We start from the raw sequence: 12,692 nt of genomic DNA, 5'->3' as shown, positions 1-12,692 counted from the left end.
CGTCTCCGGAGGGCTTTGGGACGATTAACATTTGTGCACACGACTCGGTCGGCTCGTCAAGAGGTGATATGACGCCGAGTTTCTTCATTCTTTGTAGTTCCAACTTTGTCCTTAAGCATAAAGGAATGGGGATGCGCCTCGGAGAGCTGAGCGTGAAACGTTTCGCGCTAGCTTGCAGCTGAATTCGGTGTTCCTTGAGCAGCTTGCCGAGTCCCTCGAACAACGCTGGAAATTCTTTCAGATTCATTTTCTCAGCAATGGCGTTGACAAATGTCAACACCCGGAGTTCTTTGATCGCTGGCTTGCCAAGCAGCGGAGTGCGGACCTCATCTAAGACGTAGACATCCTGCGTAGTTGTACGGTGGCGGTAGAGGAGCTGGAGTTGTGCAGCTGGAAGAGGCTTTCCGTCTGGACCATGTAGCTGGCGAGTAGGAGCTGAGAGAATATATATGTCCTTGAATGTCTGGAATACTTGCTTCGGGAGGACTGTTTCATCTGTGCGAGCGTAAATTTTGAAGTCTACTGGCTGGTTTTGAACCAAGACTATTGCCTCCCACGTTCAAGCATCCTACGTTTTGATTACTCCGAGGAATTCTGCTTCTAAATTGACTTGTTGCGTTTCGACACATTAGAGGCGCGCGACCTGCATACGGAGGCATAGTGACCCTTTTTCCGGCAATTCCTTCAGACTTCCGAGCGTGCTGGGCACAGAGTAAGAGGGGCACGTTCTTGACCGCACCAACGGCTAGCTTTCTGCATGCTGTTTTTACCGGAGGGTGAACATGGCGTGTTGAACCCGCGTGAATAGCTGCCCCTTTTGTCCTGTTTCAAAGTAGCCCAACTGGATTGGGGAGCAGACGCCACTTTGTCCGCACATGGCACTTTCTGGTGGAGCTCGACTTGTTGCTGACGGATGCTCTCGATGTGGCGGACGGACTGAAGAGCTTTCTGAAGAGTGAGGTATGCGTCAAGCTGTAGCCTGGCGGATAGCTGCTTGAAGAAAAAAACCAGTCACAAAACACAAAAAACAAGAAGATAGGTTTGCACCACAACGACTGTGTTTCGCGGCTGGTTCTTTCCTTCAACTATACACCAACTGGCCCGGATTTTAACCCTTCTGCACAGCTGCTTATCTTTTATCCCAACTACGAGGTGGTCGCGCACTAAATCTTCTCAAAGAGCGCCGAACTAGCAGTCTTTCGGAAGTGTGAAGCGCAGTAACGAAATATTCGGCTGACTCATTGTCTTGTTGCACTCTAGTGTTGAATCTGGCACGTTCGAAGATTGCGTTGCGTCGCGGATAAAGTATTTGTCGAACTGCTGAACGACTGTGTCGAATTTCTTGGACTTCTCTTCAGAGAGAGCAAAAGTGGCGTAGATTTCCTCGGCTCACTCGCCCATGATGCAGAATACCGCGTCTACTTGATTCTTCTCGGGTTTAACGCACAATTCTGAAGAGGTTAGGAAAAGTGCAAATCGTTGTTTCCTCTTCGGCCACTCGTTCGGTGACGAAAAGTTGGCGTCCGGCGGTTGAATTATGAATGACACCATGGCCTGGAACGTTGACCGTTTCGTTGATGGCATCGTCCTTCGCACGTAGAAGGACTCGGAGCCGATGTCCTCTGGTAGAACTTGTTCTCACACCATGTTGTATTCAGGAAGGAAGAGCGAGACGGCCAGACGAGGAGTCACATACGCACACATTTAATGGTCTCTCAGACGTGTTCTGTCTGAAGAAGAAGAAGAGCACGCGCTGCCAGATAACCAACCATGCGCAGTCACAGTGTACTATGTTGCCCTGCTTTCACTAGATGGCAGCATGTACAACACCAATGACATGGTGTCGATTACTGGAGCAACAGAATTCGGAAAGTACCGATCTCTGCTTTATCTGATTATGAGGACCATGCCAAATATCTCTGGAATTTATGCTATGCTCATCCTTCCTCGTTTTACCAATCATCGCAGTGGTAACCACAACCTTTCTATTGTCAGACGCTGCAACCGGGAGGCCAGCTATTTCATTCGATTGCTACGTGTATTCTGCTATGGCTCAAGAAAAGTTTTCTTCGTGGGTCACGGTTTTCAATATCTGCCCCCAGGCGGGGTACTGGCTGCCGACGGCCTCCATCCAAGCTTCGAAGGTGTCGCGGTCCTTGCTAGACACATTCGTGAACTTTGCTGCAAGCACCTCGACAACGACTTGTCAATGTGGCGTGAATTCGCTTCGGGCGACCCCTCCGATGGTGCCACCCAGAACGTCCTACTCTCAATGTTCTTCAGACGCCACCCAAGGCTCTCCTGTCACGAACCCTTACAATCGTTGTTAAAAAAGTAAACAGACCACAACGTCTGTGGTCGCGGCTACCCTCCCCGCAAGCACTCCACTCGAGACAACGCCGCAAACTGACTACCAGTCCCCCGCAAATCTCTTCCACGTGTTCCTTCTGGAGCATTCTTAAAAGTTAGAAACGTTGCTGAGAAAGGCATCCGTTCTGAATTGCATGTCCCCATATTGTCCTCATACTTGAGCGCAGCTGTAGTCCGAAAAGACTTACAGCGAAGACTGAAACCGACCACCTCAGAACTTTACGATTTTAACAAAACGAGTGGCAACAGGTATTAAATAACGCCTTGTTGAAGTTAATGCGTGTAGTTGTTGATCACTAGAAATCGTGTATATTACGCCTTCATAGCGAAGAAAACCGCTTCACTACGCTCTTAGGGACGCGCCAATCAGAATACTTGGCAGCCTGCAAACATAGTAAGGAGAACAACTTATGCGTGCTCAAACGGAATAAGTTTATTTGCGACGGCGTGGTGCCTTCTGTATGTATTGCTAATATAAATAATGTCCCCGTTCAACCATTATTTACATGTAAGCCCATTGAACTGACCACATTGTTGTAAACCTTTCCGCGGTTACTCTTTCCGGTGGTTATATATAAGTGCCTTCTCGAAGGATCTTACTTTTCGCCCAGCCTCAGGTGGATTCAGCGAATTTCAGTTTTTAAAAGACCTACACAACTTTGCTCGAAACTTGCACCTTAAAGACAGCTTGCATGACCGTGAGAGTCATCGCGAGACTGGACTACCTGTGCCCACACCCAAGCACTGGACACCACCGCCACAGCGCAATAAATGTATAGATTTTACATCACTGCTGTACAGCGTCATATCATGGAGACGTACAAGACCCGTGTTCCTTACCGACCGAATCTGATGAAGGAGGAAAAAACAGCGCTAGAACAATTTGGCAATACCATGACGTTGTTATGAAGCCTGCAGATCAGGGAGGAGCAATTATTATCCGTAATAAGCAGGATTATTTATAGAGGAAGCTACCAGACAACTATCGGACGCCAGTTTCTGCGAAGCACTTCTGAACGACCCAGCGGATGTACCGCTGGGTCGTTCCATTTTGGAGACTACGCTTCTGACACTACTAAAAGAGAAAAAGCTACATGTAAAAACCGCTCGGGTGCTTACACCACTTATTCCTGTGACGGGTGAATTTTACTTGCTCCCGAAGACTCACAAACAAAGTAACCTGGGCCGCCCGATTATTTCCGGCGCAAGCACTAAACTGAGAATCTATCACGCTACGTAGACTCTCTTGTTAATCATATTCCCGGAACGTTTCCGTCATTTGTAAAGGATACCAATAACTTTCATCAAAATATATCAAATCCTCCCATTCCGCATAACGCAATCCATCTAACGCTCGACGTCACCTCTCTTTATATTAACATACCGCATGCCGATGAAATTGCAGCAGTTCTTAAGACTTATGAAGATTCTGAGTTCGAGAAGCCTGTTGATAAAGAAACCCTGGGATCGCTGTTAAAGCTTATTCTTGAGCTCAATAACATTGAATTTATTAATTTTCATTACGTTTAGATCAGTGGTACTTCAATGGGAACTGGTATAGGCCGAAATTACGCTAATATATTCATGGGTGCTCTGGAAAATGATTTTATATCCCGCACTAAACCACAACCTTTCGTTTATAAGCGCTTTATTGACGATATCTTCTTGATTTGGGCACACGGGGAAGCTAGCCTGTTAAAGTTTATTGAAGGGTTTAATCCTTTTCATCCTTAATTTTTCACACAATTACTCGTCATCTTCGGTCACCTTCCTGGATGCCACAGTTACGTTATCTAAAGGTAAACCATTGACAAAACTTTATAGCAAACCTACTGATAGAAACCATCTTTTACATTTCCAGAGCAGCCATGGACGATATTGCAAAAAACGGTATCCCTCACAGTCAGGCTCACCGCTTCAAGCGATGGTGCTCCGATCGCAAAGAGTTTATTTTTAATTTCGAACAACTTAAAAATGCTCTCGTTAAACGGCAGTATGCATGAGATTTCATTGACGACGCCATATGCTGAGCAGATCAATTAAACAGAGGCGATATTCTTAGCGGAAACCATTTACCCGAAAGAGGTACCAACACCAATCTTGTGCTAACATTCTCGGCATCAGCGCCAAAAGTTTGTTCTATATTGAAACGCCACCACAATATCGTTTGCCCAAAGTCAACATCTTTTAGATATCTTTCCTGAAGAACCCACGTCTGCCGTCTTGTACCGATGCTGTAAGAAGTTCCGCGATATGTTAACATATCGCGGAACAAGACGTCCCAACATAACATAATGCGCACAAGACGTCCTGCTTCGCCCAATGCAGCAAAGCACGTTGCAAGGTGTGTGCGCATGTGCAAACCACAGAAAGAGTGATTAGTGCGATCTCAGGCTTTACCCTAAAAATTCGCGGATCCTTGAATTGCGATGCCTCGAATGCTGTATACGTTCTTGAGTGCACAGTGTGCAGAAAACAGTATATTGGCCAAACAAAAACCTTGTTTCGAATACGCTGTAGTAACTACAGATCGCAAGCTAATACGCTTCCTAACCTACCATTATGACCAATATCAAGACCAGGGCATTCTTTCGAAAAACAGAGGGCAACTATGCTTGAATCGGGCTGTCATTCCCACCACGACCGCGAAGTCCGTGAGTCTTACTTATTCTATAAGTTTAGAACCGTGTCATCTGGCACCGTGTGAAAGCACAGGCACACTAACAAGCGCGCCTACTAAGAATACTTGACCTTAGCCATAACTCCCTATATTTACCATTACACGCAGCTTTCTTTCAAAACCCTTCTTTCTTCTTTTCTTCTTTTTTGCGCAGTTACATCAATTTTGTGTCGCTAATGTCCGTACGACACAGTATTGCACCGCACACGTGCCAAGAGAAGCCCTCATCATACATGCTGCTCACTTTGGCGCTTACTGAGCATCACGTGAATTCTGGCTGCATTGTCGCGCAGCGCTTTATTATCCCTACGTCTTTACAGATTTCGAGTGGTTCGCATTGTGGTGTCTAGTGAACTAACCGTTCATTTTTGCACTGTATGCCACGTGCTAGCAACATTTCTCCTTTTCTTTCTTTTTTATCTCGTGCAGTTTGCATTGCAATACATGGTAAACTAACAATTGATCTCATCGCTGTGTGCCACGTGGTTGTTGTACTGCCACCTCCGCTCATATTACGTGATTAGTTTCGGCCGGAACATGTCCCAATGCAGTATACTTGAGAAGTGTATCTCTTTTGTCACGGGTGACCTCGTTGTACTGTCGCGACTACTGAATGTATGTCAACTGGACTTGTTGGCACCGTCTCGGGACACATGTTCATGCACGTCTTTCTCGTTGCACAGATTGCGTGGTGGCAAGTCCGTATTAGCCTCGGATCAACCGCGCATACCTCGCCGGGAAGTAAGCAGTCGACAATGGCTGTCACCTTGCGGCCATCCCAAGGAAATTTCCGGAACCTACTGACCACGGACTCAGCTCAGGAATGCGGCTATCAACTACCAAAGCCAGTGACGTCAGCATACCCACTTCCACCCCAGGATATAAAAGCGGATCTTCATGCCGAGGCCTTCAGTGGACTTGTTGGCACCGTCTCGGGACACATGCTCATGCACGTCTTTTTTGTTGCACAAGTTGGAGACAAGTATTTCGTATATTCTGTTCGAGATGATATCACCCGGACGGTGCTACCGAGTCCCCGATTTCTTGCTGGTTTGGTGTGTGAATGTTGTGATGTTATAAGAGTGTGTTACTGCTAGTGTCAGAAGATGTAGAACTTAATCCAGGCCCGCACTCTGACTCAGAAAGTGATGAAGGCACGAACACTGACTTACTGAAGAAGATACTAAAAGAACAAAGTAAAACAAATAAGACATTGAAGGATTTGGCTGCTAACTTGAAGCAAGTGGCAAAAACAGTAGCCGGTATACAAACAAGAATGACTTCCATTGAGGATGAGCCATCTCGATTCAGACAATGCGAACAAAAAATATCGGAATGTGAAAGTTGTTGCAAAAGCATCAACAAACAAATGCATGAACTCGTTACTAAAGTGGATGATATGGAGAATAGAAGTCGCCGAAGTAACTTAGTAATTTATGGCGTTACTGAAGACTCAGACGAGGAGGCGACAACACTAGAAAACAAAATAAAAGAAGGAATGTTCAAGGATATACTCGGCCTTGAAATAAATCGATTGAAAGAATTCATAGGATTGGCAGTCGTTACGGTTAGCGCCCACGCCCAGTCATTCTTCGACTTTTCGATTGCAGAGAAAAAAACCTAAATTATTTCTTGCTGTAACAAATTCAAGGGCACACCGATATCAGTATCAGAAGATTGCTCAAAAAGAATAAGAGGCATCCGATCTAACTTGTGGCGTTCAACGGCAATTGAACGGGCAACCGGTACAAAAGCCTCACTATCATTTGATAAGCCAAGGCTGAACGGACGTATTTACACGTGGGATCCCGATAAATGCACCAGAGTTGAAATAACAAGAAATATTGCACTTAACTTAAGTGATTCCCACACCTCGTCATCGGCACAGGGTAGCACGAAAGAACGCAGAAAGAAATGACAAGGTAACAAGACGCAACGGATTTCTGCGCCGCTTTCGATATTGTGCCTGAATGCTTGAAGTGCCAATAATAAAATTGATAAATTAGAAGAGATAATCATACTGTATAGTCCAGATATTGTAGTAATTACCGAAGCATGGCTACATGCCCAAATACATGATACTGAAATTGCGCCTGCCTCATATTCATTGATACGCACAGATCGTGATGGCCGAGGAGGCGGCGTAGCTATTATGATAAAAAGCAGTTTAACATTTCAAGAAGAGCCTGGAATAGCTAACCATGAAAGTGCTTGGTGCACAATTCAGTTTGATAATACGTCATTGTTTATAGGTGCTATTTACAGACACCCTGGAGCACCTGAGGAATACCTTTTGAAAGTGCATGATTACCTACACAGCAAAATTATTAACCGTACAAAGCTGTTATTAACTGGGGATTTTACTCTAGCTGGGATAGATTGGAATAAGTTAACTATCGGCAACAGAGATGCAAGAAACTGTGAGCGCCTGTTTGACATAATGTCTAGTTTTTCTTTATCACAGATTGTTAAAGAACCTACGCGTGTCCAAAGAAATGCCTGTTCAGTAGTACTTGATCTTGCTTTAGTATCGCGGTCGATAACACCACATATACGCGTTGAAGAAGGGATTTCAGATCATAAGATGCTGATTCTAACATTTTTTACTCTGCGTATGAGCGCTGAATGTAAGACCAAACCATCTCGAATAGCTTTCAAGGACTATAGCCGAGCTAATGATGAAAGTGTTATTGACTACTTAGAGGAAACCTTGGATGGTTTCCCAGCTGAATCCTGCGGAGGCGTTAATGGCCTTTGGATAAAACTAAAAGAGGCTATAATGCATTGAGTAAATAATTTCGTACATGCAACATTCAAAGAACTGAGCGGAAAACACCGTGGATCGCGCGGAGCATAATTCACCTAAAACGAAAACTAAAAGAAACGTCGATGAAAAAGGATCAATTCTGCGGAGATAATAGAGCTCGCATGCAAACTGAAATTAGAAATAAAAGCTGCAAAAGACGACTTCTTTTCAAATAAGTTAACAAATTTCATAAGGAATCAACCGCAATAGTTTTGGCGCTATATGTCGAAACCAGAAGGCGCGAGCAGTAAAATAGAAATGGCAGGTTTGGTCATAGAAGACATGCTCTTTGTAGCAAACACATTTAACACCTATTTCCAATCCCTTTTCACTCGCTCGCCAATATCGAGTGCGCCCGTTGAAGCCGCTGACAACCGGATGGGCGGAGTTGTGATAACAGAGTCGGGCATTTTAAATTTGCTTTTGGAAATAGACAGCAAGAAGGCGCCGGGGCCCGATAATATATCAAATGTACTTTTCAAACGATACGCGCAGCAGCTGTCTCCCTTTTTGCAGATTATACTTTCTGAATCGCTGAGTACAGCCTCTCTTCCCAAGGATTGGCTAGGTGCCAAAGTAATACCCATTCATAAAGAAGGTAATAAATTACACGTGGAAACATATAGACCAATATCACTAACCAATTGCTGCTGTAAATTGATGGAACACATAGCAAGTAAAGCCGTCATGACATACTTATTAGAAAATAGCATATTATATCGTAAGCAACTCAATTTTAGAAAAGGCTTGTCAACTATAACACAGTTATTAGAAATAACACATGACTTCCAATCAATAATTAACTCCAAATGCCAAGCTGATGTTATATTTATTGATTTTTCGAAGGCTTATGATCGCGTCGTGCACTGTAAACTAATTGAGAAAATAAAGTCTATCGGAATTGAACACAATGTAGTAGAATGGATAGCAGCCTATCTGTCAAGCCGAACTCAATATGTTACCATAAATAATTATGACTCGGACCAACTCGAAGTTTATTCAGGGGTACCACAGGGGTGCGTATTGGAGCCATTATTATTTCTCATATACGTTAACGACATCGCTGATTGTGCAGAAAATAGAGTAAAATTGCGGTTCTTCGCCGATGACTTGGTAATTTACACAAGCGTGCAAGGAATCGAGGACCAGCTTAGACTAAATACTAGACTAAGCAATATAGCCCGCTGGTGTGACATGTGGGGAATGGAAATTAATGTTAAGAAAACACCGTATATGACCATACCTCATACATAGTCGATCTTTAGGTTTAATTATACATTAATGGACAACAATGTAATACAAACTGACACAGTAAAATATTTAGGCCTAACCTTTACAAACCCGTTAAAATGGAATACCAATATCGATAATACATGCACGAAGGCCTTCTGCACACTAGGTTTCTTGCGAAGAAAATTAACTGCAGCACCATCCTATGTGAAACTAACAGCATATAAAACTTTAGTAAGGCCAATTCTTGAGTATGGTAGCATAGTGTGGAACCCGCACCAGAAAGGACTTTCACAGAAATTAGAAAGTATTCAAAATAAAGCGTTGCGATTTATATACCATAAGTATTCTCGACACGAAAGCCTAAGTGCTCTTAGAAGCCAAGCAGCAGTGCCTACCCTTGTTTGTCGGCGTCGTGTGGCTGTCATGGAATTTCTTTTTATGCTATGTAATGACAACATTATTATAGATGAGCGAGATTACGTGCAACCACCACACCGACACTCTAATAGAACCTGTCATAATAAACACATCAGGCAGTATCCGACAAAGTGCGACACGTTTAGATATTCATATTTCCCATGGGCAATTGAAATCTGGAATTCGTTGCCAAAGGAAATGTGGAATCAGATTCTGTGAATGGCTTCGTCGCAAAATTGGAGCCATATTTTGGCTCTTCATAAAAGTATTTGAGTGCGTAGTTCAAAGGTAATGCGTTGGTTGAGTGATTGTACACAGTGCACGTGTGATTGCATACTGCCTTATGATTTCAAATGTAAATATTGCAATGTGCTGAATAGTGGTGTTTTATAAATCCACGATAACTACAAGAGAAATATACGGCTAATATTGAAACTGTTTTGAGCACCTTTTTCCTTGATTCATGAGAAACAAAGAAAGTGTCTTGTGTTGAATACCAGTGCTGTTGTATGGCAGGTTTTTTTTGCTTTATACATTTTTTGTTTTTTTTTCCCTGTTTTTACCATGCTCATGTGTATATATTACAATCCACTTCCTGTTTGGGCCTGTGCAAGGGCCTACAGTATTGTTAAATAAAGAAATAAATAAAAAATATCTGTAACGTTGAATGTCGTATCACTGACCGTATGCCCATCTTCGCTGATGGTATCGCTATTTTTATGTTGTTTTTCTTGTTTTTATTATTTCGCACAACTCTATAGCATGTGTGGCTAGTTCATAAGGAAACCCAAAGGCATTGACTCGTTACTTCGGCAAAGGCGAGCCCCACAGCCGAAACGTTAGTAAAATACACGGTGTAAATCCAACGTACGTCGTACTCTCGTCTTGTTCCATATATATATATATATATATATATATATATATATATATATATATATATATATATATACACAGCTTGTCTGTTGTAAAGAAATCTTCCATTAAACATTTCATTGATGAGTGTTTCTTAAATTGGTAAATCAACGAACGACGCATTTACATTACTTGGCATCAGTGGCAGCATGTGGACGCTTTTCTAAACGCAACACTGCTTTTCGCAGCTCCGTTTCTCCCGCAGTCCTGTTGCCTGGCCTGACGTGGGCGTCTACTTGGGCTTCAATCATCGTAGCAGTGGGCACGTATTTGCGGAAACCAGCGACAAACTGCAACAAGAGCGGCGCTGCAGGCTACCGGCTGCAAAGATAAAAGCTGGACTCTTCAACCACATGGCACTCGGCAGCAGTGGCAGCATGTGCACGCTTTTCTAAACGCAACACTGCTTTTCGCAGGTTGGTAGCGTTCCTGTTACGCCTTTGTAGCTGTAATTTTTATTTGCTGTCGCTGCCCAGCTGCCAACTTGCAAAACCTGTGTATTTTGGTTGTTGCTTGCTTCTTGAATTGGTTGTTGCTGCTTCTTGAAGTCCCAATGTCGGGAAACAATACTTGCCTTTCCTGTAATGAGGCTGTTGACCCTAAAGAGGCGTTTATGTCTTGTGTAGAATGTACCCAATCTTACCATATTGGAAACTGTGCTGGTCTCACAGAAAAGCAATTTAAAAACCGAAGCGCGTCATCAAAGCAAAAATGGACATGTCCCAGTTGTAAAGCAGCTAAGCAGAAGGAAGAAAATCAGAGTGATAGAGTAACTCGGGAAGAGTTTGCTGGATTGCGGTTCCTATTGATCAGCATGAATGAAAAGCTCGATGGGCTGGTGCCTCTAAAGGACACGGTTTCTAACATAGAAAAAAGTATTGAAGTAATGTCTGACAAGTAGGATGAACTGCTGAAACGTCTTGCTGTACAAGAAAGCGACACAAAAATTGTGAAAGCAAGGGTAGAGAAGCTTGAGCAAAAGGCCCGATGTAGCGAGACGGAGACTAAAAAGCTGGTCACTGAAATCAATGAACTTGAATGGAGAAACCGTCGGTTAAACTTGGAATTTCATAGAATTCAGGTTACTCTGAAAGAAGACTTGTTGATGAAAGTGAACAGGCTGGCAGGTTTGTTAGAAGTCCCAGAACTGAGCGAACGGGATGTTGATGCTATTCATCGCCTTCCGGCGAAAGCAGGCAAGGTCCCAGGAATAATCGTTCGATATGCCCGACAAGCCACCAGGGATAAATGGTTGGAAAATAGGCGGAAACTTAGAGACAATGAGAGGAGTACTTTTATACTAGAGAATATGACAACCCGATGTCGGCAACTGTTTCTAACAGCAAAAGAGTTGGCAAAGAAAAAGGGCTACAGATATCCCTTACAAAAAAAATTGTTGAAAGGTTATTGAAATATCATTGGTCAACGTCAACAAATGACCTTGAAAGATCATTGGGGAATTGTTGAAACATCATTGAGGAAATTGTTGACAAGTGTTGATAATTGGCCCGCGACATTTTGTCGAAACATCATTGTGGCCTCTCAATTTGAAAGATCATTGGCATATCATTGAAACTATGGTCTATTTCACTCTTGAAAGCCCATTGAAGCAGTGTTGAAGATGTGTTGTTTGTCAATGTTGAAAGCCCATTGGGGTACTGTTGAAATGTGTTCTTTGTCAATGTTGAAAGCCCATTGAAGCATTGTTGAAGCTCAAAACTGAAAGCCCATTGAGGTATTGTTGAAATTTGTTGTTTGTCAATGTTGAAAGCTCATTGAAGCATTGTTGAAGCTCAAAATTGAAAGCCCATTGGGGTATTGTTGAAATGTGTTGTTTGTCAATGTTGAAAGCCCATTGAAGCATTGTTGAAGCTCAAAATTGAAAGCCCATGGAGGTATTGTTGAATTGTGTAGTTCGTCAATATTGAAACCCCATGGAAGAATTGTTGCAGATCTTTTGAACATCAACACAAATTACGTTGAAAGCCCTTTATGCCCCACTGGGTATTTAGCAGTTTAAACCTGCACTTACCTTAAAATACTGCTGAGCTATGTTGCATATAATTACCTTTGATGTCACGGTGGTATGTCTGCTGTGAGAGGATAGGGATAAAATTTAAATACAGGCATTGTGTACCGCAGGCCTCTGTCACCCTGGGCTCAAAAGCATGCTCCTAGATTGCCTGTAATAAACCATATTGTAAAACTGCTAGCAGTACTGTTATGTCACTTTTTTGAATTGTCAGAGTGAATGGTCCTCTGAAAAATCAAGAG

General features: G+C 43.1%; 1 protein-coding gene across 1 annotated transcript in view; it reads right to left on the bottom strand.

Annotated features, from left to right (window-relative positions):
• LOC135920496 (arylsulfatase B-like) overlaps positions 1-12,692 on the bottom strand; it is a 363,609-nt gene that overhangs the window by 186,525 nt on the left and 164,392 nt on the right. The gene's annotated exons all lie outside the window — the stretch shown is intronic.

This window comes from Dermacentor albipictus, unplaced genomic scaffold, assembly GCF_038994185.2.
Source record: "Dermacentor albipictus isolate Rhodes 1998 colony unplaced genomic scaffold, USDA_Dalb.pri_finalv2 scaffold_16, whole genome shotgun sequence".
In the NCBI taxonomy this organism is placed as follows: domain Eukaryota; kingdom Metazoa; phylum Arthropoda; class Arachnida; order Ixodida; family Ixodidae; genus Dermacentor; species Dermacentor albipictus.
This window is presented reverse-complemented; position numbering and strand designations above follow the sequence as displayed.